At 33.1% G+C, this 25910-nt stretch overlaps 1 protein-coding gene across 2 annotated transcripts in view; it reads right to left on the reverse strand.

Annotated features, from left to right (window-relative positions):
* The window catches only part of LOC118187533 (uncharacterized), a 136159-nt gene that overhangs the window by 77773 nt on the left and 32476 nt on the right, over positions 1-25910 (reverse strand). The window contains exon 1 of one of the 2 annotated variants that reach the window (XM_035357774.2): positions 5381-5513. The exons of the other annotated variant lie outside the window; for it this stretch is intronic. The gene's annotated coding sequence lies outside the window, so the exon portion shown is untranslated. Of the gene's footprint in view, positions 1-5380; positions 5514-25910 lie in introns of those variants that run through there. 2 annotated transcript variants of the gene reach the window in all.

Below are 25910 nucleotides of genomic sequence, written 5' to 3' on the forward strand. Positions count from 1 at the left end.
AGGAGTTTTCTTTAAACTACTGGTTAATTCGGACAAAATAATTTTTATAATTAGACAGTCTAAACACCTGTAATACAGTTATAAGTTAAAAACAGCAATGAACAGAAAATATTTAAATAACATTTATTTTCTATCTGAAATAAAAATAAAAAGCTTTCTACTTCATTCATTAAAAACTATTCCTACGAGTAATTTACACGTAACTCAAAAAATCATATAAAGAATAGGTTTATTGCTAAGGAGCCGGTGATTTGTAGGCTTATGTTTGAAAATAAAATATTTCTCACTTTAGAAAAATATTCAATCAGTTTAACCCCACTTTTTTCCTGAAATCTTCCCTTTAAAAGTCTCAAAAGGGATTTTTGTGGGACGGAGATTTAGCATTCAGTAAAGGATTTGATGAAATACCTTAGGCATAACTCGATGTAAGTGGGATATATATATATATATATCGCGATTTCTTTTCGCCATTATTATTGATATCGTTTCCTTTTTGTTTTGAAAGCTATTGTTTTCAATACTAACCCTTTCCTTTCTCTCGAACAAACCGGGGATTTGTATCAGCCGCAATAGGGCCAGAAACGCGATGAAATAAAAGCACGTGAAAAGTGTTTACTTTGCGAAAAAAGGGGCGAAAATTATTTGTAATCCCCTTTCTCGGATGTGAAAGTCGTAACCCACCGTATTTTATATCTCCTTGGGAAGAAGAAGAAAAAAAAAAAAAAAAAAAAAATCACTTTTATTATTTTCAGCTATCGTTTGGTGGAATTTTTTGTTACTTTCTCTTTTGACTTTGCAGTTCCATGCTTTCGTTTCGTTTTGAATGCAAGATTTCGGTAGAATTCTCTAGCAATAGGGAAAAAAGGTGCAAAAAAAAAAGAGCTAGAATTGTTAAAAGTTCGGTGCGTGCAATCTTTTGAATATTAAAAATCAATATTTTTCTAGGGCACGTGCGCTTTTATAGGTATTGGTATCGCGCAAAAGAAATATGTTTATTTTAAAATGCCTTTGCCGTCAGAACGTTTACAGTCACAATCTGAAATTTAAAGTTATCAAGATACCACAATAAAATAAAAATGTTGCACTTTGTAATGAATTCCCTTTTTCTAGCAAGTATGAATTTAAAATCCTACGCTTGGAATGAAAAGCGGAGCTGGTTTATGAGTTTGTAAAGTTCTATTCCAAAATAACTTAATATCTCGTTTCTGGAATTTCGCTCATGATAAGAAAGATTTGATGCCTTTTTTTTTAAAAAAAAAACTCTTTTTAATAGTCTTCCTATTTTATATATAGATTTTATCTTGGTCAATATGCACGATGTCCGTGAAAGAAGTGATGAAAAAGAAAGATACATATTTTCACAATCAATATGTTTATTGCACTATGGTTTACTTAGCTGCAAAGAACGTGTCCATGCTTTTTCGCACAAATAACGTTTCGCTCAATTTTTTTCCTTCATCGACGGGTTAATAATCAGATCTCACTCTGATAGTTCTCTCTTCCCCTCTAACAACCACTCTTCTTGTATATACTTTTTCGCCCAGTGATATTTCGCTCACACATTCGACAGGTAACAATTCGACTTCCCTTTAAGGGTTCCAATCTGATACTCTTTCGCTGTACCTCCTTCTCCCCGTGGAAGAGTTACCCTTCCGAAAACACTTACCTCTCTCCCGTTCGCTCATAAGCCAAAATTGCTCGGCATTTTTATGTTCCTTAAGATGCTATCGGCTGCATAAAATATTACACATAACAATACAACATAAATAACAGTATTTTACATCGTATGATGCATTTATAAGGTATTTCTCCCGTCTTCTTAGCATGCTCTCGTGGTGTAGTGGTCAGCACGCTCGACGCGTATTTGAGAGTCCGTGGTTCAATTCCCGGCGAGGGCATTGCTCATTTTTTAATCTCTCCTGCTTCCAAAGAAACCTAATGTCTCTACGCAGTGGCGCCCGAACTAAAAAAGGTGGTGGATGATGATTCTCCATCACCAGGACTTGGCGATTGGATCCCCTAATCCCCAGTCGCCCTTTAAAAGGGGGAGTATATGAGGTATTTGTCCCGCCTTTTTAGCATGCCTTCGTAGTGTAGTGGGCAGCACGCTCGACGCGTATTCGAGAGATCCGTGGTTCGATTTCCGGCAAGGGCACTGATCCTTTTTCATCTCTCCAGCTTCCAAAATAAACCTAATGCCTTTACAAGTTTATTACTAAGTTTGATAAACATGTGCAATATTCAAAAAGGTTTAATTTATTTGATAACTACCCACCTATTTAAAGCATTCTGAAGAACTCACAAAATAATTTAGACTTATGTGATTTTTGTTCAACTCGTTCATTAAGAATTTGCGTATTCTATTATAATGCTGAATGCGTTGAAAACATCTAAGACGTAACTTTCTGTTGAGAAAAAAAATCAGACTTCCACAATTTAACTTAACAATGATAGGTTAAAGTATGTAAAGCATGTTCATTCTAAAAGTGAAAAAGATCGGTCAGGCCATTTCAATATGGGAAAGCATACGAGGGCTACCTTCCTTAGTGGATAATTAACAATTAATTATTTATAAATATAAATTTTTTAAGAATTTATTCAGAATTCGCATGGCTGGCTTAGTACATGCAGAATGACCCAAAAGTCCCATTTAAAAATTCGATAATTCACGGAATAATGTAGGTAAAGAGGTAAAAATTGACACACGTGCTTAAAACCATGGGGTTTTATTGAAAGGGAAAAAAAGGCCAACATATGGCTTTGGTCAGCAAAATGTCAGTGACGCAGCATGAGAATCCTGTATGAATAAGCTGCAGCGAAAGAGGGAATCAGTACCTTCATGACTTTGTCAATTTTCTCTGGGTGTTGGTCACGGTGTGATGTGGATTTATCACATTAATCATGATCGCACCTTTTTTTTTTTTTTTTTCAACGAAATCTGTGTTCGCGTGTTCTGTTATTCAAACTGTCAGTGTGACGGGTGTGAGGTATGCTGATACGTTACAGAACCGCATCGCCCCTAGTCTGACTGATAAAGAACTGTCGGAAGGTATGACTTGTATGCAGGATGTCGCTTCACCGTATAATGCTATGCATCTGAAAGATCTCTTGCACATATCGTTTGGTGAGGATCGCGTGCTCAGCCTCCGTCATACTTGGCCTCTCAGGTCCCCAGATTTCAATCCCTGTGATCATTGGTTGTGGTGTTACCTCATTAGAGATGTTAAAAGACAACATCCGACAGCAATTTCCCACCATACTTACACATATGCTGTACATTGCATACATATGTTCACAACATTGCTCCTCGACTGTACTTATTGTTGATGAATGACGGCAGAGATGTTAAAAATTTGTTATAAAAAAGCATAAGCTTGGCTAAAAATCAATTGTTACGCTATGCTTTTGTTATCATATGAAAGGCCATTTGTTGGCCGTTTTAAACACTTTTGTTTGGCTTCAATAAAACCCCATGACATTTCAAGCATGTGTGTCAGTTTTTACCTCTCTACCTAATTTATTCAATGAATTATTGAAATTTGAAATGTTAACGAACTTCTGGGTCACCCTGTATATACGAAAATGGCACATTATTTATATCCATGTTTTCTGTTTTCCTAGCATGTTCAGATTTAATTATTAACTAAACTTACATGCAAAAAAGAGTTGAAGAACTGGTTTTCACTTGCAGAGAGAGGTAGCTCTGGAGAGGCCGAATATTAATATAGATTGTACACATACAGGCCGAAGATATACAGATACATATACAGATTATACATTATTATCCATATACAGATTATACATTATTATACATATATAGATTATGCACATATACAGGCCGAATATTAATAGATTAGTTAATCTAAAAATATTTTTAACTACATCCTTCTTTCCATCAATACACTGCTAATTTTGATGCATTTAAGATTAATGAGTCAAAATAATATTACATCTTAGCAATACTGATTTTGTTCAATACAGATCTAAATGGCATTAGGGATTATAATATTTTATATGTAAAATGTGGCAGCTAGACAAAATACGTAAAATGTTTGCATTTTAAAAATCTGATGCGTACACCACATGACTTCCTTGCACGGAATATTAAATTAGACGCTTTTTTTTTCATTCCATTTAAACGTATTGGATTGAATTTAATCTACCTCGTCGATAGCGCATAAGCCACGATAGAATAAATACACTCTTTAAAAATTCACTATATTTGTTTACCACTGCGACACTCTGGGGCTAGCTTCACTTAATAGCGTTACATTTCGTTCATATTATAAATCAGAATGCATATAAATTTATATCATTTGAAGAATTATCTAATCGTTGCCACATGTTCTATTCAAATACTATAATGAATCTAAAACGATTTATAAAAGAAATTAAGCAAACAAAACAAAAAAGAAACAGTTTTTAACAGACGATTGAGTATTTCTCATTCAATTAATTCAGTTCTCACTTCTCGACAAGGCAAAAATACATAAAAACTCAAAATACTTATATTAAAAATTACGAAGTAAATCTTAAACACTTATTTCCTCGAATAAATTTCAGAATGGACTAAACACGATTTAATTCGCAATAATAAAAGAAGGCGTCATCTTTGTTGTTGCGAAGCTTAGTTTCTTTAGATTGGCAACAAATACGATATTTTGCCAAGTTTAAAATGGAAACAAACATGTCCGCCATCGCAAAATTCATTAAGCTTAGCTGCACTTAAACAACTTTTAAATTGTTGATAACTCCACGAATATTGCATTCAGATTTACTAAAGGGATAGAAACCTTAAACGGAAGATAAGAACAACATAATTCAATCATTTTTAGAGCAAAAAATGTACAACTTCCAAACATAACTGAGATCACTGATCCAGTTAATAGAATGGATATATACATATATTTATATACATTTGGTGAGGCCGATTGCAACCAAAATACGAGGTGCAAATCTGCATGTTATAGCAGTCCTATATACAAAATTTCATCGTTCTGAGGCTACTCGTTTTTGAGTTATGCAAGATACATACGTACGTACAGACGCCACGAAAAATTATTTTTAGAATTCATTTTAAATCAGTTTTATAATTTTTTAGGGGAAAAAAGAGTCTTTTATTCTGTCCTTACGTACAGATGTGATGCAAAAACATCGTTAAGTTGCATTTGAGAGCGGTCAAAATGGATATTTTCGTTGAAATATGAAGCCTGAAAAATTTCGGAATTACAATACTTCCTTTTTACTTCGTACAGGGAAGTAAAAATGCAAAGTGATATAAATAAAGATAAAGGACACCGATCAGTTAGTATATTTTCGAAATTCTAAGAATTCACTTTTTACAAAGAAAAGTAAAGAAATAAAATGCGTGACTTATTACCTGTTACATACACAGGTTTCATTAATAAAAAGACATTTGACAGATTCATTCTCTGACAATGAATGAGTGACACGCAGCTGTGACATGAAAAAGAAGCAGGCGTATCAGCAACACAAATTGCGGTGAGTTCACACCTGGGTATTCAGCATTGTGTCTTTGAGGCAGATAAGTAACCCCTTTTCCTTCAATGATACGTCTTTTATTGTGTGTATTGTTATTCTGTAGAAAGTGAAGTCTTTTAAAAAAAAAAAAAAGAGAGGGAAAGGACGGTGGATGAAACTATCAGCATCAGGAGCTTTATTCACTCAACCGCTGATAGACACTGCTATCTGCTATCTCTATTTCATTCTTGAAGAATGAATTTCAATTTTAATTCTAGAATGATTAGATTCCTGGACTCAGGTTTCTGTCAGCTCTGAGGTGACAATGATAAATTAAAACCTTTAGAATTATATCTTGTGGAATGACAGAATGACAACCTTTGCTGTCCATGTCGACGATAAATTCATTGGTAACATAGTGTAACGTAAGGCAAAAACGATTCATTTAGTTTTTTTTTTTAATAACTTGAAAGAACATGCATTTGGGACATGCAGAACCACATTTGGGAAAATATTGTTTTATTTAGATGTTACAGTTTCGAAAAAGAATATTATTTTTATTAACGCAAAAATTCAAACGCATTTGCTGATTATGTTATGTATTTGAAACAACACTCTTTATTCATTAATTTGAAGAGAAAGAAACAAACTATATTCTAAAACTGTAGTGCAATAAACAACAAATTTGTGAGACCGTCACAAAGAACTGCAGTTCTAATAATACTTTTCATTTCTCATTTTATACCTTCTTGGAGAATGCTTATTTAAAATACTGAAATTACAATATTTTACGTTTCGTATTCAATTATTTACGCTTCGCTTTAGTCAAACAGTTTGTAATTCCGTATGTATAATTATGAATTCATAAAAATTCGCCTCCTACCTCTTTCACTTCCTTGTAACTTGTAATATGTTTTTGACATCTGTACGCAAGGACAGAATAAAGGACTTTTTTTCCTCCACAAAAATTATAAAACTGATTTAAAAGGAATTCTGAAGAGAATTTTTCGTGGCCATCTGTGCGTACGTATGTATGTAGTATCTCGCATAACTCAAAAACGAGTAGCTTCAGAACGTTGGACATTTTGTGTATATAGAACTGCTATAACATGTAGATGTGCACTTCCTCTTTAGGCTGCAATCGACTGCACTTTACTACTTTAGATCGTTAAGGGAAATTAACATATTTTCCCAAAACATGTTTTGATCTGCCAAAATAACTTCAAAAATTTAATGTCCAGTCTTTATACACAAAAATTATACAAATTTGTTTTTCGATTTAATGTATTTAAGGAGTATATAAATAAGTATATAAAAATATGTATATATATATAACCAAAAGTATATAAATATATGTATATATATATATATAATCACTCTGTTACTCGGCTCAGTGATCTCAATTTGTTTATTCTTACATGGTTTTAAATTGTGCATTTTTTGCTTTAAAAATGATTGTTCTTATTTTCCAGTTAAGGTTTTTATGCCTTTAGTAAATCTGGGTGCGATATTTGCTGAATTATCAACAATTTAAAGTTGTTTAAGTTCGGCTAAGCCTAATTATTTTTACTATAGCAGCCATGTTTGTTTACATTTGAAACCTAGCAGAATAGTGGATTTGTTGCCAGTCTAGAAAAACTAAGCTTCGCAACAACAAATATAATACCTTCTTTTATTATTGTTAATTCAATCATGCTTAATCCTTTCTGGAATGTTTTTGAGGAAATAAGTGTTTAAGATTTACTTCGTAATTTTTAATATAGATATTTTGAGGTTTTATGTATTTTTGCCTTGTCACGAATTGAGAACTGAATTAATTGAATGGGAAATACTGAACCGTCTGTGAAAAACTCTTTTTTTTTTTTTTTTTTTTGTTGTTGGTTTAATTTCTTTTATACATCGTTTTAAACTTATTATAATATTTGAATAGAAAACAGGGCAACGATTAGATAATTCTTCATGTGGTTTAAATTTGGTGCATTCTGAGTTATGAAATGAATGAGATGTAACGCTGTTAAGTGAACCTAGCGCCAGAGTGTCGCTATGGTAAACAAATGAATTTTAAAGAGTGCATTTATTCTAGTGTGGTTTATGTGCTATCGACGAAGTAGATTTATTTCAATGCAATAAGTTTAAATGAAATGCAAGAAAAAATGTACGTAATTTAATATTCTGTACCAGGAAGTCATGTGGTGTACACATCAGATTTTTTAAAAAATAAATCCAAGTTTTAATATTAGAATAATTTACTTTAATGTAGAGTGCAGCTCATCCAGTTTAAAAATAAGTGTTGATTTAAACATGAAGACATATTTTCCTGACCATCTGATGCTGCTGTTGGCAAATACAGTCAGCTATCATGCTCCAATCACAACTGTGACTTACAACCTGCTGAATGTTTGAAGCTTTGTAAAGTTTGGGCTGACGACATCCAAACTTTTAATTACAACTTTAGAGTTGCACACATTTATTTATTTTTTCTCCTGGGGTTTGTTTTAATGAGTCGGAAAATACAATGCGAGCTGCCACGTTTAACCCGATGGATTCCCCAGTAAAACCTCTGATTAATGATTATGGGGTGTGATTATCAGCCACTGGATTCGCGTTATTTTTGAGTTTTGACGTCTTTTTTTAGAGTTCCACTCTATCACAGTTTCGCAATCTTGCCGCACGCGCAATGAGAAGTTGGAGATTATTTTTGGCGGGGGTAAATTACCATCAGCATTCATCTCGCAAAACTTTATCGATGCCAGTTTGACATTTTTGGCTGTAAATTACTCGGTGATAATTCCTTTCTTCCCCCGTCTAAAAAACCAAAAAGTGATATTTACAGCTAAAACGGGAACAAAACGTGCGAGCAGCGAACAAAACTCATTCCAGAAACTTGGGGGATCGTTTTCTCTTTGACAAATCGACGCGAAAGGGTTGACAGGTATCTTTTAAAATAACAATACCGCAAAACATAGGAAGAGGGCGCGTAAAGGCGGGACAAAAAGAGTCAACAAAATAAACAACGCGTTTTAATTAAATGTTTTAGAAAGCGGTAACAGTAATTACAGATGCGTGCGCGTTTTTCAAAAGCTATTATTCATTTCCACTGCTAGATTTGGCCGCGAAACCCCCCATTTTTAATTAAAGCAGTTTGACAACCGTTGCATTTGTGAAGGCGAGCAAATGCCTGATGCTTAAATAACACAGTTTGCACCGCCAATTTCTGCCTCGCTGTATTGGAGATAGTTATCATTAATCTGTCACGCCTTTACTCGTTCTCTAGGCTTTTGCAGTATGGGGACAAGTGAAGCGAATTTGCATAAAGTCATCACTTTACGCCGATCCTTAAATAGCGGCTAAAATGCCATTAATTTCGCACCGTTCTCGAGCGCCTTTGGTCGCCTGTCTTTTCCAATCTTTTCGGAAATTTTATGAAAGTAAAAGAAAACGAGATGAATTTACACGGCTCAGTTTTAAAGCGGGATAAATAAATGACAGTTAAATTAAACATCTTCCTCATATACTTGAAATAGTTTGAAAATAAAGCAGAAACCTAATTTGGTGGTTAAAGCGAATTAATTCTTTCACAGAGAAACCTCAAATAAATTAAAAGAAATAGTCTTACAATAATTTTACTGAGTAAATGGAGAGAATGTATGAATCAAGCATACCTTAAGCTCAGAAAAGTTATGAATGTTAATGAATAATATAATAATTATCTTTCTTTAGATATTCTTTCAATTTGTAGCGTACTCCCGCACAAAATATTCAATAACTTTGTAGAGACATTGGGTATTTTTTGGAAGCAGGCAAGATAAAAAATTATCAACCGTCTTAGCCGGCAGTCGAACCACGGACCTCTGGAATACCGGCCTAGCATGCTGACCACCACACCCCGAAGGCATGCTAGGAAGACGGGAGAAATACCTTATAACTTGTATAATTTGTAGTTAAGATCGATTAGGTACGTGGTATCTAAGTATATTTAAAAAGATATACATTTCGCTAGCTAAATATGGATTAGAGAAAACGGAAATTATTCATAAGTGTCCTTTTTATAGCCTTTCTTAGAAAGCTTAGAACATTACCCTTAGAAAGCTGCAATTGCCGGTGTCTTCGGCCTAGAAGTTGTCTTTTGTTGTGAAATAAAAGGTGATGAATGTATACAGATACGGAAAATGATGGGATTAATATACGGTATTGGTTACGTCACACTCTGGTCAACAGAAAATTCTGCATAGCATACTGAAATACTGAATTCTTTTTTTTTTTTTTTTAAGAATTCTAAAAAATTTTTCAATGGCAATGACAAAACTCGAAAGCGTTTTCTCTAAAGAAGTTTTTACTCTGCTTAAAGGATGTATTAAAGGTATACTAAAGTGTTAACTGTTGGTAGTGAAGCTGTTTGTGCTTTCACTTCCGAAAATTATACTGTGGGTGTGGTTTATTGCATTTCACTTCCGAAAACTATACTGTGGGTGTGGTTTATTGCATTTCACTTCCGAAAACTATACTGTGGTATGGTTTATTGCATTTCACTTCCGAAAATTATACTGTAGTATGGTTTATTGCATTTCACTTCCGAAAATTATACTGTGGTATGGTTTACATTTCACTTCCGAAAATTATAGTGTGATATGCTTTATTGCATCATTAATCATCAATCAATGTGTTTTTGAATAAAATCGATCAACAATGACAAAATCATTTCTTAGTTATTGGAAGATGCTGTTCAGCTTATTTAGCTGTCTTGGAAATTTCAATGTCTGTTCTCCATAGGTACAGGATGTATAATGCTTTATACTGGTCTATTACAACAGCAAGTGTTATGACAAAAGTTCATAAAACTGAGTAATTAGTCTTACATTTCCTAAGCATGTCCTTCTCATTAACCATATCTCAATCCCTGTGACCCTGGTTGCGTAAGCATTTAAAATGCCAGGCAAGCCAAGGAAAACTTTCCTGATTTAGCCATTCTAATAGACAGGGTAATGTGACACGAGAAAGTATATATGTGACACGAGAAGGACACGAGAAGGTATAAGTCATATATGTTGCCAAAAAGCATCTTTCAAGTAACGCAGTTTCTTAAATTACACAGTTCCTTAAATGAATGGAGAAGTTTTGAATCACATTGTAGAGACATAAAGTACTTTTTTTGAAGCAGAAATGATGAAAAATGAGCAACGCCATCGCCGGAGCTCGAACTACGGATCTTTCGAATACGCGTCGAGTGTGCTGACCTCTACGCCACGAAGGTAGGCCAAGAAGGAGGGAGAAGTACCTTATAACATTTCCCAATTATAACAGCTATAAGTTATTCACAGTCTGTAATAAAGTAAGCATAATCTTGCAAGGAATTTGGATATGCACTATCTGCCGGAAGCATTACTTTTTTGATTAATTCCCTAAAATATCCTTTCTTGGCCAATTTTCTCTGAATTGTTTTTTCCCATAAATCCATTTCATTTCATAAAATGAAACCCTATATTCCAACACGCCATTATTCCTTTCGCCTTTTAAAATATCTTATGATATGGCTTTCAGTACTGCTTTTTTAATTTGGCATATTCTGCATTTCAGAAATCAAAGCTACAAAAGTAAAAAAAAAAAAAAAAAAAAAAAAAATCTGAAATTTTTCAGATTTTAAATTACGTCCAAAGGGGCGTTTTTTTAACGTTTTGAGTGTTGCCTTTATTTATTAAATATCATGTTCTTTGCACTTAAACCATAAAATTCAGTTCAAGAGCAATATCGCAAAATAATGTTAAATTAAGCATATCTTTAGAATTTCCGATATACACAGTCTCGCGAGCTGGAGATAAAAGTATTTTTTTTCTATATAACGTTGCCATTTCTCGCTTTTAAAGCATTGAGTATGTAAATCAAAAATTCGTTTAAGTTTTACAAAATATAAAATCTATAATAAAACAAATTCCAAATTTGGGATTTCAGATGCCCATATTCGCAGTAGGATTTCGTCATTCAAAATTCGATGGCTCTATGTACCATTGTTTTATCACAATGCGAGAAATAGACAATCATTTATGCAGATTTTTCATTATTTAATTTCTTCAAATATAATGCAGGACTCTAACATTTTGTGGCAACAGTTTGAAAAGTGAACCGACGTTTATGAGTCCGACGCAAAATGCCAAAACGAAAGCAATAGTCCTTCGGGACTGAAATCCCTTTGGACTAATTACTTCCAATAAATATTGAGAAACGAAGATAGCGTACCTTTTTATTTGAGAAATTATTTTCAAATGTTGTGTTAAAGGCAGAGTAGTTCTGTATGCAATATTTAGAATATATATCATAATATTTCTCGAGAAGTCACTTGGATGGAAGATTTCAACAGACCCACCAGTACCCAAAGAGTAAAATCGCTGAACAATGGTAGTTCCGACCTGGGTTCGATTCCAGGCGAACGGACTGGGTGTATGGGAATTTTTGTGATTTTCCCCGTGTGGAACATGTATACGCATCAGTTTCTCTTACAAAGTCCTCCATGAAAGCATCCCTTCCCTTAGGCAGGTAGCCCTAGTATGCTTAGCTATAATCAGCCAAACCTATCGTAATCACATTGTCTCTCTCTCTTCCCCCCCCTCAACACATTCACAATGACAAGGAATCCATTATGTGTTCCAACTTTATCATTCACAAAGAATAAAGAGTTTTTTTTTAAAATGCTGAAATTAGAGTAAGAGGAAGAAATTACAGCATAGTTTGCTACTCAAGAATTGTAAAACAGAACGATCTGTTCTTCACATGTGTATTTGTTTCGATATCTAATAATATAATCGTCATTTCGCCATCATAGTTATAACAATCACCGACTCAAAAAATTCAAGCAAACACAAACTTCAGTATTCGTAGTTTATTTTTATATGATTATTCAGTGCAGCAGTCAAAAATGCTGTTTGTTGCACTACACTCATAGAATTAATAGTGGATCCTTGCGCCCACAAGCTTCATACCCCCCCGTTTCGTTTTCTTCCTTTATTTTTATGTTTGTATGTTTGGATTTGCAATGCATTATCTAAAATTTTGCAACTTCATGGCTAATAAGGACACGGATCGTCTCATAAAAAATTCAAGGACAAGATCGGGTGTCCAAGGTCATTCGTTTCATCATAGGCATTCCCTCATTTGTCCCAGAAGATATATAGCATTGTTCTAATACAGTCAAACGTCGTTAATTCGGACACCCATAATCCGGAATGATCTATAATCCGGACCTCAAAGCTACAAACTTTCTGCGCATGCGTCGCATTCACGCATGCGCACAGGCGTTTACAAGAGCACGTAAGACCTTTACGGCTGCTAATATGTTTGTGCGCATGCGCATTTAATGTGTAACGGAGGTATAAGCTGAGCTAAAATTATCTAATTCAGTTAATGTTGCAGATTGCGTTGTTCCTTAATCTTCGAATTGGATCCGGCTTATTATTTTTTGCAGACTGTTAGAGCAATTTCATAAAAGTAAGCTTGAACTTTCGATTATGTCAAATAGAATTTCCGATATATATTTACTAATATGTAATTTGTATCTACAAAGCGAAAGTATGTTTTGAAATCCGAAATCTGTTTATCAATTTCACGCCGAGGATTGGAAGTTGATCTGTCAGCACTATCCTTATCTTCAGGGCAGATGTTTTTATTTTATTTGATATGAAATACCGTCTTTGATATGATTTAAATCAAGTTCCTCGTGATTATAATTCGCTTCCGATAGTGAAGAAAGTGACCCAGAGGTTATTGAAAACGAAAACATTTCGATTGACAAGTAAGTCGGTATTCTCGGCACAGCAATTACGGGACTTGAACAGCGGAACTTTGTAACCGAACAAGAAATTATGTCTGTTTATTGAATTAAAGAGAAAGTATTGTCACAGAAAACGAAGCAACTTAAACAACTTACATTGAAAGAAATGTTTAATAAAGTAAATAAATAAATATTAAGTTTTTTTTTTTTTTTGTAAATTTTGATACCCTTTAGATCATAATTGTTCTTTATTTCATAAATTACGGTTTCATATTTTTAATTTTATAATTTCTGCATGCCATCTTACCAGATTTAAACTGATGATCTATAATCCGGAATCGCCGAAGTCCCGACGAGTCCGGATTAACGACTTTTGACTGTATATGTATTTTGACACAAAATCGGACTTTTTCTGAAATGATATACCATTTTTTTCCCCATATTTCGATTCTGCGACTCAAATTATGCCAAACTGCCAAATTTTGTAAAAGTCGCGCGAGTAGTTTTTAAAAAATTATCTTTCAAAGTTTTAGCTCTTCAATGTTAATTGAATTTGATACATATTTATTAATATCTCTTTTTTTATTAAACTTACTTGAGTCCTTCTTCAGGAATTCAAAATTTAGGCTGATTCCAAATAAAATTCGCCCATTTTTTATGATTTTGTATTTTTAAATAATTTTTAAAAAAATTTCGAAAAAACTTTTGAACTATATAACCTATAAAACGTTTACCATCATCTTAAAGTAGATGCATTTCCAAGCATGCCTGCAAAAAATCAGAGTTTTTTATTCAAAATTTTCTAGGCTATATGAAGTTACATATTGTAGCGTTTTGAAATTTGGCATATTTTGGCGATAATAACGCCAAACGTGTTTTACGCACATTGTTAAAATTATTTGAAATGATGAACGATGACTTTTCCCCCGCTCGTTTAGAATGAAAAAAGAAAGGAAAATAGGTTGCTATAAATTAAGAAGTTCGCCAGGTGTCTTCTTGGCGCAAACTGGAAAAACCTGCGCCAAGGTAAATTTTTGAATTTCTTCGTAAATTTCGTTCCAAATTTTACAAAATTTAGTATTTAGGTATAATTTGAGTCATAGAATTGAAATATGGAAAAACATGGCATGTCATTTCAGAAAAATTCCTATTTTGTGTCAAATTACCTATATTAGAACAATGGTATATATAAATCTAATACATATCTTACGTCGTGCTTTCGAGACGACATGGAAAACGCAAGCTGAATTTCGTAAATCGGCTCAGTAGAACGAAAGAAATAGAACTGCCTTTTTTTTTTTTTTTTTTTTTTTTTCCGCAGTGTACGATAAAACAAGCAACTGCGTAAAAAAAAAAAAAAAAAAAAAAAAAATCGTTTTGAATAGCAAATATATATAACATTATTGGATTCCACGGCTGTTGTAGTTTTGTGATAATTTCTTTGAGAAAACAGAAGAGAAAAAACTGCACCGCAAAAACCCTCACAAAAAATGTTATTTAAATATCATTGAAAAACAATTTCAGGCTGCACATATTTCTATCAATTATATTCGGCCTTTAATATTAGATTAATGAACTGTACTTCCATCTCGTTTTAAATCGCAGGAAGGAATCACGTACATTTAAACTGATTCGTTCCTTTCTCGTACTCAGAAAAAAATGCGTGACCGTGATTATCATTTGTTAAAAAAAGAAGTCACTTTAGCTGCTAGATAACTTTTAAACAAATCGTGAATATACAGTTGTATACCAAGCGAAGCTTAAAGTTTCGTCATACGGGCCGAACTACGTTATAACGAACTTCAATGGCTTGGAAGTTTGGTTTGCTATATCCGATGCGATAAGAAAAATGGATTTTTTTTACAAAAATGTGTAAATATTGAATGATGAATAAAGAAAAAACTGATTAACACTGTCCCATCTACAAAAAGAAATTATTAATAAATCCAATTTAAAACAATCATATTGAGATTTAATTGTCATTATTATTACGCAGTTATTAATTTTTTTCTTTCTTTTCCAGTCCTTCTAAAGTGTCTGGCAAGCTCATTTGCCAGATTGGCAGATTTGGTTTCTTTGAGTGGCAAACATTTCAGAAATGATTCTTCAGCATATTTAAGCTGTACTTTTTCAATTTTTGTCTTGTATCCAAATTTTTTCCAAGAGCAGAAATTATAGAGTTTCGATTTTTTTCATATGGTACCAGTCATACATTTTGAAAAAGTGCATTTCTGGAAGGTCCATTTTGGCTGCATCCATTTCGTATATTAATCTATCTTCAATGAAGAAGCTTTAAGCTTCTTTCTCTCCTTGCAGTTGTATTTTTGTCACAGAAACAGAGTGCAGTTTTGAGTTTGGGCAAGCAATATGTGAGAGTTTTGCTCTTCTGGAAATCATCATCTTCGTGTCTCATCCAACGTCCATTCAGAACACAATCATTTCAACCAAAATATGTTTGTATAATACAACCAAATATGTCTGCAATACAAAGATTTTATAACATTTGTAAAGAAGAATATATTAAGCCTTGTAAAAGACCTAAAGAACGTAAAACCCGCATTCGGATGATAGACCTTTGAGAAACTTTATACAGAAACAAAGCAAACCGAAGAAGATCGAAATGTTTCCTTCATTAAAAAGAAGAATCAACTGAAAAACTACAGACATATAAATACACTTTACTTCCTCTTTATCTGAATAGCGAAAATTTCAAAATTTCCATCAGCCTTGAATAAAGTTTTTTCTGGCAGCTCAGACAAAGAATTTGAATGGAACCACATTCAGATCTACCAATTCACATTTTTAGTTCAATGGTCATTTACACCATATGAGGTTATTGGTTATAGTATCCCCGTTTTTTTACAGTTAGATGTCTCACCTGTCCCGCAGTCTATTCAGAACGCAAAGGAAAGTGTGTGCTGAAGGTAAAAGAAGAAACAGCATAAAGGTGTTTCTCTTTCTGGATGGAATGTGTATCCTAATATTCTAAACGTGGATGAGTTTAGCAATTAATAATTTTTTCGGTAAAATTATAGGAATAAATATGAAAAATACACAAAAGTTTCAATAGAAGACTTCCATACAGTTTGTAAATCCGATTTTAATACTCTTGGAAGTTCGCTGTAACTGCATAAAATAAACTAATTGTATAGGAAACTGGACGGGACCAATATGTCTGTTCGTTATATCAGAGGGTTCGTTAAAAGCTGCTTTCGTTATAGTGGGGCTTGACGATAATCATCACAATTAAGACTGGTGACGTGTATAATGTAGTTGCTTTTTTAAACACTGGCTTTCCTTTTCTAAAAAACCTGTACTGAAAGATTTTAGAATTTTCATGGCACAGGCTCATAAAATACCTTAAGATTGAGTCCAAAATGGCTGTTCTAAAAATGAAGCAAATAAGTGTGAGTTGTGATGTGGTAAATACAAAATTTAGGGTAAACTGAAGTTGAACCATTGGAACCACGGAACATTGGGAACCGTATTAGATGTGAACAGGTCACTGCAGAAGGCACCTCAATATTATAGTCATGACTGATATCTATTTAGAATTGTCAGCAATGTAAAATAGTATTTAATAGAACCTTTATCTTCATTGTAAGCAAAAGGAAAAAGAAATTTTGTTAGATCGTAAAACAATTTGCAGTAAACGACGACTAATCTAAGACGGTGTCATATGTTTTGATCCCTATCCCCCATATTCCGGGGAAAGGAGAGCGCAGGATGGGGATCTCACTCAAAACATATGCATTCACCGCAATTTCCGAAAACCCCCTCTATTCAAGCGAAATGCTTCGTCACGGAATGAATGGTTTCCGGGGTGCTCGCGGAATAAACGTTGACGCGCGGTTCAATATGACGTAATAAATAGCTGTTGCCCCTTGGCCCGTTGGGAACGGCCATTAATTGGTTCCCTTTTAAAACATGTTATGGCCTCATCGACACCTGATGGATAGGCGACGACGATTCCGGAGCGCTTGGCAGAGTGTGAAGGCGGTACAGAATAATTTCAGAAACACGCAGCTGCGGCTCTTGCACGATATGAAACTTTTCGTGGTTACTCATGTCACTCGTCAATCGACAAGAATTTAAATGCCCGACTGGTGGAAAGGGAATGACATTGAAAAGTTGAAGAGTTTGAATGCTGTTGAGAATCCACTTTGAGAATTGGCTAATACTTTCGCTTCGAGCTGCGACCGTAGGGACCCCATTTGTTTACGCGATTCGTTCAACTCCATAAAATGATTGAGTTTCATTCGTGATCTGTCGCGAAGTACCGAAGATTCTGTAAAACTCCTAATTAAATTAGAAACTTAAGAATTTAGTTCTTAAGTTTCTAATTTAATTAGATTTTCCTCCTACCTATCAAATGAAGCTAATGGAAAGGCCTGGGAGTATCTCACTAGGAAAAAGCCAATTATTCAAAATTTTTCTCGTTCTTTTTTCATACTGACAATTCTTACTTCAGAAATTATAAAAGTTCATCGCATTTGTCTTTTAATACGTTATAAGGTATTTCTCCCCTTTCCTGGCGTGCCTTTGTGGTGTAGTGGTTCTGCACACTGAGCCGGTATTCAGAGGTCCGTGTTTCGATTCCCGGCGAAGGCGGTTGCTAATATTTTAATCTCTCTTGCTTCCAAAAAATCCTAATGTCTCTACAGTGGCGCCCGAACTAAAAGGGTGTTGGATGAAGTTTCTCCACACCCAGAATTCGGCGATTGGTTTCCCTGAAAACCCCAGTCGTCCTTTAAAAAGGGGAGTATATAAGGTATTTTTTTCACTTTCCTAGCGTGCCTTCGTGGTGTAGTGGTTCTGCACGCTGGGCCAGTATTCAAGAGTTTTGTGGTTCGATTTCCGGCGAAGGCGTTTGCTAATTTTTCATCTCTCTTCCCAGCTTCCAAAAATACCTAATGTCTCTACAACGTAAATCGAATCCTTTTTATATTTGATGAAGTGATTAAAATGTAGCTATGCAACATTAATGAAGTTGTTAACCTGTATTCGTATATGTATAAAAAGGGTAGGAATAGCAACAAAAAAAAATTATACAAAGTCACTGGTGATCCAAATATTTGATAAACATTGAATAATATGAACTATTGTTGTAAAAAGGGCCTAGTTACTGCCTAGGTATGCAAGGCTTGTGTCTTGGACCCAAATACATTCTATAATTCTTCAGATTTCATTGATCTCGCCTCTCGAAAAAGAAAATTAAAACAGCAATGCATACCTAGGTTAGTCCCTCTTGAACAAAATCGTCGTCTGTACTGATGTTAATGTTAACTGCAGGGAAAATTAAAGCTAATGTCCATCTCATTAAATTATAAAATGCATTGAAAAAAAAAAAATGAATGGCAGTCCTTAGATTGATATATCCTCTGAGAAACCTTCTCATATTTATTACAACTGGGAAATTTAAAAAATTCGTTGTTTAGTTTCTAATTGAAACTGTCTATATTCACCTAGATATGTTATCCGTTATTATAATTACTGAATTGGATTTGATTATTTGTTTACGGTTAAGAACATTAAAAATATTATGCTGAAGTAAGAGATACCTTTGTGGGAAATTTTTTAAGGGAAACTGGTTCGTAATCCACTTACCCACTAGTGGAGAAAATTACAACACTTCAACCAACCTGCAACTCTGAGGGATTACAGCTACCGCTCTTTTTCACAGACACATTCAAATTCGTATAGGGATATAATGATTAAAAAAATATTAATTTTCTGTGCTATATTATAGAACGATGCCATTGAGAAAATAAACAATAATTTGTATTTATGTAAATGTTGATATACGAGATACCTGTCATGTAATTTTTCTGGACATTTTTGGACTGTTAATTACCTGGCATTCACTTTATATATAGTGTCCTGTAACTTTGAAAGGAAGTTAAAAAAAAGCCTTTTATAATATAATCTTTAATTAGTATTGTTTGGTAACATTAGCTTCAGAGTTTTGAGAATATTTAAATAGAAGATACTTTTTATTTTTAAAATTTAGATTGTAATTGCCCTTTCTTAAAGCATGAAGTTTGATTTGAACACAATTTCAGATACCTATCATACTATAATCTCCTCTCAGGATTGTTTGCTAAAATTGTCTTCAAAGATTTAAAAATATTTAAACGGAAGGTTTTTTTTGGGGGGGGGCGGGTATTTAAAATTTAGCTTGCTGTTGCTTTTTTTCTTATGACATGAAAACTGATTTGAACCCAATTTCTGCTATATAACAGAAAAAAATTCTGATTAAAGTTATATTTTATCAGTATCATTTAGTTAACTAAACTTTGATGAATAACAGCAATAAAAATAACCATTGAAACTTCATGTATATTTGATGTCACTTCGCTAATTTCTTTATCCTTTGTATGAACTGCGTTAAAACCCTTTTTTACATATTGCGATACTTAGCTTCCAAAAGCCAGTTAACTACAGTTAAAATGCATAAAAGCCCAACAGCAATTAAATAATAGGGGGACCGGGAAGTAATGTCGCTTTCTTACATTAAATTCAAACGAATACATTTTCAATAAGTTTTTATTTTTTATCAGTAATATAATCACCCTCGTTATCAGCAACCTTTTGCCATCTAAATCAATCCCGGACCGATAGAAAGCAATTGGTTTTTGAGTAATATATCTCGAGAGGACATTTTGGACATCATCCAGATTTTCAAATTTTTTGCCACTAAGAAAATGTTGTAGGGATCCGAATAAATGGAAATCCAATGCTGCGATATCGGCCGAGTATGGTGGGTGAGTATGGCAGTACCTCCCACCCCAGTTCATTAATTTTTTAAATTTTTTCCAGTGTTCGTCTTGCTCAGTGTGGTCGTGCATTGTCGTGTTGCAGAATGACACCTTTTCTGTTGACAATTGATATTTTTCGATTAAAGATTGGTTCACTCCATCCAATTGTTTACAATCAAAGATCTGCATTAACAGTATGTCCAGTTTTCAACAATTTAAAATGAACAGTTCCGAGAATACTCAATCAAGTACGCAGAAGCGCCTTTTCGGGATGTAAACCCTTTGTGACCCCTATTAAAACTGCCTTTTGAGCTTTCGATTATCATATAGGACTTAATTTTTTTTTTTTTGTCTCCACCAATCAAACGATCAAAAAACGGTTCTGTATGGTGCCGTTGAAGCAATACGTTGAATGTGATGGATAGATTGGGCTTTGTTCTTTTCGGACAGATTATGGGGACTTTGCTTATTTTTCCATTCTGCTTTAAATGTTCTTGGATGGTCGACCAAGGTGTTTGACATGGATTTGCTTCCACTTCTGCCCTTAGCATGTTGTTGTCGACATGCGCAGAAACGACATTACTTTCCGGTCCCCCTATTAATTTACAAGCGTTTAACAATAAAACTGAAACTTCCAGTTTAAAACAGAATTAATATTCTTTTATTTTATTATTTAACTATTAATGTTGCTGCACTGCTATCACCTGTATACAGGACTGTTAAGAGAAATTTTGAAAATATTGGGCTGATCGCACGTCCCGTTCTGAAAAGAAGATTTCTCTTTTATTGCTGTATTATTTATTATTACTATTTTCTTCAGATTAATTCTATTTAATTTTTTTTTAAATCTGAAAGTTTTCAGATTTTAAATTACGTCCAAAGGAGCGTTTCTTTAACATTTTGTATGTTACCTTCATTTGTTAAATATCATGTTCTACGTACTCAAGCCATGAAATTCAGTTCAAGAGCAATATCGCAAAATAATTTTAAACTGAGCATATCTTTAGAATTTCCGATACAATCTCGCGCGCTGGAGATAAAAATGTTTTTTACGTTACCATTGCTCGCTTTGAAATCCTTGAGTTTGTGAATGAAAAATTCGTTAAGATTTACAAAATATGAAATCGATAATAAAACAAATTCCAAATTTCAAATTTGGGCTTCCACATGCCCATATTCGCAGTAGGATTACGTCATTCAAAATTCGATGGTTCTATGTACCATAGTTTTATCACAATGCGATAAATAGACATACATTTATGCAGATTTTTCATGATTTAATTTCTTCAAATATAATACAGGACTCTAACATTGGGTGGCAACAGTTTGAAAAGTGAAACGGACATTTATAGTGAACCATCGCAAAACGAAAACAATAGTCCTTTAGGGGAAAAGCCCCTTTGGACTAAAAATTATTTTAATTTCTTCAATACTTGATCATTTTAAGGCATAAAATACCAAATATAATTATTTGATTAAGAAATCAATGATTGGATTTCCGAAATCAAGGATTGAATTTGTGTGATAACGAGTACCACCCCCTAATTCGAAAATCGAAAATGAAAAAAAGATTGATAACAGAGCAAATCTGATAAAGAAAGGATAAACTAGAATGCGGGGAGGGGATCACTCGATTACAACTTTTCATCCTATTTGGTGAATCCTCCTGCCAACGGAGCTGCAGCTGTTCTGCTGCTATGAAAATTGTCGAACAATAACATGGGAGAAAACTTCTAGAGAGGCTGGTTTTCTGGTTTGAAAGAGCTGCATAATCAGAAGTGGTTAATCCATGAATGAAATATACATAAACGGTTTGTTTACCACAATCTGTGGTCCACGAGGGCGGAATAGAATAGCACCCTCAAGTGGTTGGCACCCAATTTTTTTTTTACTCTTAAAGATTAACTGTATTGTACTTCTTCGATACCTTAGAATTATAGTTTTCGTAACACATAATTCAGATATATTACTTCGGAATTCATCATTTGAATTTTGAAGAGCCTGGAATAGTTTTTGTAAAAAAAGGAAGAAATATATAATGATTTTAATGAATTCGTCTATTATAACTTCCCGGGTACAGCTAGTTTTTTAATAACAATAGAGACGACCTCACTTATTGATTTTAAATAGTTTAGTTTGTTAGTCTAAAGGGATTTGAGTCCCCGAAGGACTATTACTTTGGTTTTGGCATTTTGCGTAGGACTCCTATAATTGTCGGTTCACTTTTCAGACTGTTGCCACAAAATGAAGAGTTCTGCATTATATTTGAAGAAATTAAATAATCTGCATAAATGTATGTATATTTCTCGAACTGTGATAAAACAACGGTATCTAGAGCCATCCAATTTTGAATAACGTAATCCTACTGCGAATATGAAATCCCAAATTTGAAATTTGTTTTATTATCGATTTCATATTTTGTAAAAGTTTAACGAATTTTTGAGTAACAAAATCAGCGATTTAAAAGCGAGCAATGGCAACACTCTACGGGGGAAAAAACCTTTTTATCTCCAGCGCGTCGAACTATGTATCGGAAATTCGAAATATAGGCTCATTTTAAAACTATTTTGCGACATTGCTATTGAACTAAATTTTATGGTTTAAGTGCAAAGAACATATTTAATAAATAAAGATAACACACAAAACGTTAAAAAAACTCCACTTTGGACGTAATTCAAAATCTGAAACACTTCGGATTTTTTTTAATTAATAAGATACAGATTAAATATGAAGGAAAAATTAAATATCTTACTTTTTGCCAAATGGCAACACATTTTAGAGTAGAAGACAAAAGTATTTTGTTTCGGGACGTAGCAACACATTTCTTTTAAATCGCTTAGTTTGCTTCTTAAATTTGAAAGATCTTAAGCTCTGTCGAATTCTAACATATTTCTTTTAAATCGCTAAGTTTCTGGTTAAATTTGAAACATAATGCGGTTTGCCGAGAGGCAACTGATTGTTTTTAAATCATTGAGTTTGTTAGTAAAAATGTCATTTAATTCGTGGAAAATGTGAAATAAATTTTTAAAATGCGAAATTTGATGTTCGGGTTTCGAGGTGCACATGTTCGGATGGGTGACTATGTGTGTCCAAAATTTAGTGGCTTTAGGTGCCGCAATTTTTTCACAAAGCGAGGAATACGCAGGAAATACGAAATATTTAAAAATTAAACCAAAGAAAGAAATAAAAAATTTATTAATGATAATAAACTATTAGAACTTTGCGATCTTGACGTCAGTTATACAGTCGTAAACCGGGGTTAAAAAACTGAATTTTAAACATTTTAAATTATTATAATAACAAATATTTTTAAATTATTTGACTTCCAAAATTATAGTAATATTCCTCAATTATAAGATTTTTTGGATTAATTTGAAATTTAATGTAACAAAGTAAGAGCTTTGCAATAGACAAAGCAAAAATTTTGCATTGTCTTCGAATAAATCATCGTTGAATGATTTAGAACTTTTAGTTCAGAGAAAAAGATTGGCCATAAAAATAAAATTTTAAATTAATTTTGAAGATTCTTGAAATTATTTTACATGGAAATAGCTTTTCCTGTATTACACTGTTCTCTCTAGTACGAAATTTAATTTAAACACTGAAGTAAAAAGATACCAATTAAAAAAATTTAACATATTTTATAGGTAGTTAATATTGGCTACTCATTTAAAATGTGGTTTTGATACGCACTCTACGGGAAAAAAATTATAAATATATTTAAAGTTTATTTTATAACGGGATTATTTGTTTCTTCTGGTTATCTTGCGTTGTTTTGTTGTATGTGTTACAAATTTGGCAAATCTAAATGGTATATGTAATCAGTGTTGTAGTAGTGTTAGCATACCACCAGGAAAACGACAAACGAAAATATTTGTCAACAGTTGTTTCGAATGACAAAAAGATTTTTGTCAATTTTTAGACATGGTTGCACTTAAAAACATCAAATTTTAGACTGATCTATTAGTATGTATTTTCATGTAAATATGTACAATATCCGAAATGATAAGATGTAATTCGGATATCCTAAATTTGAAGAGAAATTTAAAATTGAATAGAGATTTGTTCAGGTACTTGAGATGATAAAACGCTCTTTTCATTAATTGTTGATGGTTGTACGGAGAGATTTCAATTTCTTTGATAATTCGAGATCTTTAACTGGAATCAAGAATAATTCTCTTGTTTTGTTATCTTTTACATTTTAACTGACATTCCAGTGTACTTATTTATAAATTCCAATTAGTTATTATCGCAATAGTGTACATTAGCTTTCTAAATTGCCAATTATTTTTACCACAGTAGTGAATTATTGTGGTAAAAATGCACACTAAATGTGCATGCACATTTGCATTCCGAATTTCCCAGGGGATAACTTCTTTTATATTCTGTATTACAATGTCCTGTATTACAATATGTAGATGTATATGTAATATGTCAATGCAGCTCATTGCTCATTTTACCGAATTTTCGATGGTTAACTCGCTTTTGCATGTCATGTGTACATTACTTTCCATTTATTTTATTTCAAAGAAATATAATTTAATCAAGTTATCATCCAAAATTTTTATAAATATTTAAAAAGATTATAGCTTAAAATTTCAATTGTATTTCATTCTAGTAGTAAATTAATTTACCATATTAGCGTTTAGAAAGCATTAAAACACTTTTTAAAAATTTTAATGTCACGAAACAGTAAGCATCTTTCAAATACTGCATTTTAGATTACAAATATTCACATATTCGTTTACTAATAATATCCCATTTCAATTTAATGAAAAGGCTTACTCGATTCAAAGGCAGTTTTTGTTTTTCCTAACAAAAGCTACGCAAAAGTCTGGATTTCATGAATTGTTGTCATAAATCTTGCTTATAAGCTGGAATTATTTTCGTTTCCAACACTTGAGTAGAAAAATTTTCTGAGGTTTCCCCCCCCCCAATCAAATTATAGAAAAATTTCAGCCCTTGACGCTGATTTCTCGATTCTTCCTTTTCCACTGATGTCAAACTTGTTCCAATTCATCAGATATTATTCCTCATCCCCCCTCCTTCAATTATATCCCTCTCGTTTCATCCTCTTTGCAGATAATCATTGTTGATGCAAGAAACAATCCGTGAAAAATACCCATTTACTTGTTATATTGAATTACCTGATCAAGACGTTAATTGTAGTAAAGAATTTTAAAACGGTGTACAAATGTGAATTGCAGTTCTGTTTTTAATTACACGCATTATTATAAATTTGTCTCTCGATATATTCAGGCAAATCCACTCAAATTTGGATTACAAGTTTATTGAAGCCGTATGGCCATTCAGCGGTAATATTCTAAGGTAGATACGCACTTTTTAGAAAAATTTACAAAAGAAACAATACGTTAAAAATATTTTATAAAGAGGATTGTTGAAAGAAAATAATTAATCAATATTATAAATCGAAAAGCCAGGTGAAAGCATCTGTAAGGCTACCTAATCTGTAAGGCGTTTTAATTGAGGGAAACGGATCTTCATTGTGTCAGAAACAGAATTTTCGAAAAGAGGATAACTGGGCAAGAAAGGCAACATTGGGGACGGCAGTGGACGATGAAAGCATACGATGATGATGAAGTTATAATACTGAGCAAATGAAGTGGTTGTCTGAGCAATATAAATACCTGATTTTACAAATTTATAATCACTTTAGCTGACATAAAACTGTATTCTTGATTACAGTATTGAGTATATAAAGATTTCAAACTTTTCCATGTATTCATATATCACGACATTTAGTATGAAAAGTCTGGAATAATCATTCCATCATTTCTCTGTTTTCTTTATTACCTAACTGCTATAAAGCTTATAAAAATAATAGTTACAGTAAAGCCTGAAATCTGCCTAATTAAACTACTTTCCATTGTTGAAATATTCAGATTTCTTTG

The sequence above is a fragment of the Stegodyphus dumicola genome, chromosome 4 (genome assembly GCF_044657685.1).
Source record: "Stegodyphus dumicola isolate Sdum_Otavi_A_Nest chromosome 4, ASM4465768v1".
Taxonomy (NCBI): Eukaryota; Metazoa; Arthropoda; class Arachnida; order Araneae; family Eresidae; genus Stegodyphus; species Stegodyphus dumicola.